This window comes from Mus caroli, unplaced genomic scaffold (genome assembly GCF_978045245.1).
Source record: "Mus caroli unplaced genomic scaffold, Mus_caroli_1 scaffold_9, whole genome shotgun sequence".
Classification (NCBI taxonomy): domain Eukaryota; kingdom Metazoa; phylum Chordata; class Mammalia; order Rodentia; family Muridae; genus Mus; species Mus caroli.
In genome coordinates, this window is record NW_028227264.1 from 27,653,425 (window position 1) to 27,658,743 (window position 5,319).

The window sequence follows — 5,319 nt, forward strand, 5'->3', positions numbered from 1 at the left end:
CAATTCCCCCTCCCTGTTCACACTCTTTCCCCTTCGCTTGAACCCTCCCACCTGGCTGGGCCAGAGATCTCTGTGAATAGCATCCATACTAAGGCCTAGAATGCATGGTATGTACTCACTAATAGGTGAATATTAACCAAAAAAGTACAGAATACTTAGGATACAATCCACAGAACTCAAGAAGGATAACAAGCAGAAGGGCCCAAGTTCGGACTCTTCAGTCCCACTTGGGAAAGAGAAGAAACAATCATGGGAAGCAGAGGGAAGGAGGGACCTGAGTGGGAAAAGGGAGGGGGAGGAGAGAAGGGGAGCATGATTAGGTATTGGGGGAACAGAATAGAAGCCCAGAGAGCCCGCAGAATGAACGTAAATATGCAACCTTTCTGGTGGTGACGCTCTAGAAGTGCCAGAGACCTGGAAGGTAGGAGACTCTTAGGACTCAAATGGAGGGACCTTAGATGAAATGCCCAAAAGGGAGGAGAGGGAACTCGTAGAAATCACCTCCAGTAGAAAGACAGATCATCTAGTGAGAAATGGGGTTGCCATCCCACATCAAAAAATTCTAACCCATAATGGTTCCTGTCTAAAAGAACTGCAAGGACAAAAATGGAGGAGGCCCTGCAGAGCCTGGGAGTGTTGCAGCTTTCATGGCCCACTGTGGAGCTCGGGCCGCAGACATGTCGGGGTTCAGCCCAGAACTTATCGACTACCTGGAAGGGAAAATCTCCTTTGAAGAATTCGAAAGGCGGAGAGAAGAGAGAAAAACCTGAGAGAAGAAAAGTGTTCAGGAAAAAGGAAAATCATCACCCAAAGAAAACCCAGATGACTCTGAAGTTCCATCATGGTCAGGAATTGACTCTGCAAATCCCAGGACAAAGACGCCAATGAAGGAGAAACATCAGATGGGGTGAGGAAGTCAGTTCACAAAGTCTTTGCTTCCATGCTTGGAGAGACTGAAGATGATGAAGAGGAGGAAGAAGAAGAAGAGGAGGAAGAAACAGCAGAGAAAACTACTGCAGGCGATGTATTTGTGTTGGAGATGGTTCTCAACCGTGAAACCAAGAAAATGATGAAAGAGAAGAGGCCTCAGAGTAAACTCCCCAGAGCCCTGAGAGGTTTCATGGGTGAAGCCAATATTCGCTTTGCTCAAGGAGAACATGAAGAAGCCATATTGATGTGCATGGAAATCATAAGACAAGCTCCTTTGGCTTATGAGCCATTCTCTACACTTGTCATGATCAAGGTGACATGGAGAAGTCATTGCAGTTTGAGTTGATTGCTGCACATTTAAATCCCAGTGACAGAGAAGAATGGGTTAGGCTGGCAGAAATGTCTCTGGAACAAGATAACATTAAGCAGGCTATTTTTTGCTATACAAAGGCTCTTAAATATGAACCTACTAATGTGGGAGAGATCAAGCCTTTATGAACAGATGGGTGATCATAAAATGGCCATGGATGGCTATAGGCACATTTTAAATCTTTTGTCTCCATCTGTTGGAGAACATTTTATGTAGTTGACTAGAGATATGGCAAAGAGTTACTATGAAGCCAATGACAGCGCTTCAGCTATAAACATAATTGAAGAAGTTTTCTCAAAACATCAAGGCTTAGTCTCCATGGAAGATGTTAACATAGCAGCTGAATTATATATTTCCAACAAGCAGTATGACAAAGCTTTGGAGGTAATTACAGATTTTTCTGGAATTATCCTAGAAAAGGAAACTTTGGAAGAAGGCATCTCAGAAGAGAATAAAGCTGCTGAGACAGTTACCTGCTCTATACCTGACAGCGTGCCAACAGACGTCACGGTGAAGCTGATGGTCTGCCTCGTACATCTCAACATCCTTGAGCCCCTCAATCTTCTTCTGACAACACTGGTAGAACAGAATCCTGAAGATATGGGTGACCTCTATCTTGATGTTGCTGAAGCTTTTCTGGATGTTGGTGAATATAATTCTGCCCTTGCCCTGCTCAGTGCCCTGGTTTGGCTTCGGCATGCAGAATGTTTAAAGGCCTTGGGCTACATGTCACGTGCTGCTGAAAGCTACAGTGAAGTGGTTGATCTGACTCCACTCCATTTGGATGCAAGAATTTCACTTTCCATCCTTCAGCAGCAGCTAGGCTGTCCTGAGAAAGCTCTGGAAGCACTGAAATTCATGTATGATCCAGACACCTTAGCCCAAGATGCGAATGCTGCACAGCAGGAACTGAAATTACTGCTCCATTGTTCTACTCTATTGTTTTCACAAGGCAAAATGTACAGCTATCTGGATCCCTTGCTAACTATGCTCGCCATGCTTTTAAAGGTTGTGATGAATAGAGCCCAAGTTTGTTTGATATCTAGTTCCAAATCTGGAGAAAGACATCTCTACCTTATTAAAGTGTCAAGAGATAAAATATCAGACAACAATGAGCAGGAAACATCAAATTATGATGCAAAAGCAATATTTGCTGTACTCACAAGTGTCTTGCCAAAAGAAGACTGGTGGAACTTTCTCTTAAAGGCCATATATACCTTGAGTGATTTGGCTGGATTCCAAGAAGCTGAATTGCTGGTAGAGTCTTCCCTGGAATATTATTCATTTTATGATCATATACAAAAATGCAAAGAACTAGAATACTTTGGTCTTTCTGCTGCTATCCTGGACAAAAATTTCAGAAAGGCATATGACTATATCAGGGTAATGGTAATGGAAAATGTCAATAAGCCCCAGCTGTGGAATATTTTTAATCAAGTTATCATGCACTCCCAAGATGTAAGACATCATCTATTCTGTCTCCATCTGAGGCTGAAAAACCCAGATAATCATGCTCTGTGCGTTTTAAATGGACACAAGGCATTTATATCAGGTAGTTTCAAACATGCACTTGGACAATATGTCCAAGCCCTTCCATGCCTATCCCAGTGAGCCGCTCTACAATCTCTGCATAGGCCTCACCTTTATTCACATGGCATCTCAGAAGTATGTGCTGAAGAGACATGCTCTGACTGTGCAGGGCTTTTCCTTTCTTAATTGATACCTCAGCATCTGTGGACCTTGCCAGGAATCTTTCTACAATTTGGGCCATGGCCTTCATCAGCTGGGGCTGACACACCTTGCAATCCACTATTACCAGAAGGCTCTGGCACTCCCTCCACTTGTGGTAGACGGTATAGAAGTTGACCAGTTAGATTTATGAAGAGATATTGCCTACAACATGTCTCTCGTTTATCAGAGCAGTGGGAACACTGCAATGGCTCAAAAGTTTTTGTATACCTACTGTGTCATATAAGCAGTGTAATTTATAAGACGATGTATGGACCAGTATCTTCTATTGGGACTTCATTGTTCTTGATGATAAAAAATGGTACTGTCATCACTGCTTGCTACCATTACAACTGCTTTGAAGCAGGGGATGTAGCTCAGCTGTAGACTGCCTGCTTGCTTTATATGTACAAGGCCCCAGATTCAAGCCTTTGGAAAATTTAAACACGACTTTTACTCTGGAATATATGAAAAGTTGCTATTCCTATGAGAATGTACATATTATTCTTTGTTGTTAGCATTCTACAGTAAAATTATTCCAAACACTGAAATGGACAATATTGTCTTCTGAGTCAGTTGGAATGGAACATACTATTTTTCTACTCAATATCTGCTAAACTCCTGTGAACCAGATGTTTTGACACGTGCTGGTAATATTGGAGACAGTGTGGTTTGTCCTTCAGGCATTACAGAGTACACTGCTGAGATAGTCACCACTGAGGACAATTATTTATGTATTTATTTTCTTGTACTATATATTGAAACCAGGACCTTGTACTACTATGTTAAGCAAGTTATATACCACTGAGCTACACCCTCAGCCTGCAAAGTTTTGTTTGATTTGTTTTGTTTTGTTTGTTTGTTTGTTTGTTGAGACAGGGTTTCTCTTAGTAGTCTTGATTATTCTGGAATTTACTTTGTAGAGCAGGCTGGCCTTGATCTCAGTCCTGCCTCTGCCTTCCAAGTGCCAGGATTAAAGGCCTGTGCCACCACACTCAGTTGCACAGTTCTTAAATATAAAGTGTGAACATGTATTTCTTTGAAAGAAGTATTTGTTCCATTTATATATGGCACCATTTCTTATAGCCATTACTGTCCCATAGTGCAATGTTCAAATACACATCAAAGGAAGTTGGACTCTTATGCTAATATAATTACTTATAGTCAGCACCTAACAAAATTATTTAAGATGATTTTGTGGTGGGAAGACAAATAATTGACTAATTTGACATTCATCTGTAGGTATGTTAATTTCAGATTATAAACCTTGGAATCAGGCTTAATTCAAAGCCCAATGTTCCAAGGCATAACAACCTTGGCTTCCCACTGGAGAAAAGGGATGGTCGTGTTCAGTTATTGTTATGTTTTCCAGTTCAAGAAAGTTTAGTGATATCAGAATAATAAAGAGGGGGAAGTTGGATATATGGAATGAAGTGTTGACAGAGTTTAAAGATATTTTACTTCATTACGTGTTCTTGAATCTCAGATTGAAAAAAAAAAAACATTTGCTAGATAGACTGTTTTTTGGAAAATAACTGCTATAATGTATGATTGATTCTAAGACTGATCCAGTTGTAAAGGGAAACCATGTGAGACTGAGGATCAAAATACAATGGCGACTTTAGGAGTTCTTCCCACTCTTTATACTGTATACCCAGCTCCCCAGTTTAAAAGCAGAACTCGTGAGTAGTTAGTAAATGCATCTTGTATTCTGTATGTTTCTATATGTAAATAAATCCTATTTTTATAATTGAAAAAAAAATGGAGAGGGGACTGACCAGTCCAACTTGGGATCCACCTCAAGGGGAGGCTCCAAGGCCTGACACTATTACTGATACTATGGTGTGCTTACAGACAGGAGCCTCCTGACATGGCTCTCCTCCAAGAGGCCCAACAAACAGCTGACTGAGACAGACGCAGATACTTACACGCAACCAATGGACTGAAGTTAGGGACTCCTGTGGCTAAATTAGGGAAAGGCTGAAAGAAGCTGAGGAGGAAGGCAACCCCATAGGAAGAAAAGCAGTTTTAGCTAACTTGGACCCTTGAGGTCTCTCAGACAGTGAGTCACCAACCAGGCTGCATTCACTAGCAGCCTGGTCTGAGACCCCTCGCTCATATACAACAGAGGACTACCTGGTCTTCCCTCAGTGGAAGAAGACATGCCTAGCCATCAAGAGATTTGAGGTCTCAGGAAATGGGGAGGCCTGGTGGCATCCTTTTGAAGACAGGGGAAGGAGGAATAGGATGAGGAATTGTGGGAGTGGGGACTGCAAGCCGGGCAACTACTG

The 5,319-nt window shown here is 41.9% G+C and overlaps 1 pseudogene; it reads left to right on the forward strand.

Annotated features, from left to right (window-relative positions):
- Nucleotides 1–677: 677 nt before the first annotated feature.
- LOC110303904 (general transcription factor 3C polypeptide 3 pseudogene) lies at nucleotides 678–3,275 on the forward strand (annotated as a pseudogene).
- The last annotated feature ends 2,044 nt before the right edge of the window (nucleotides 3,276–5,319 follow it).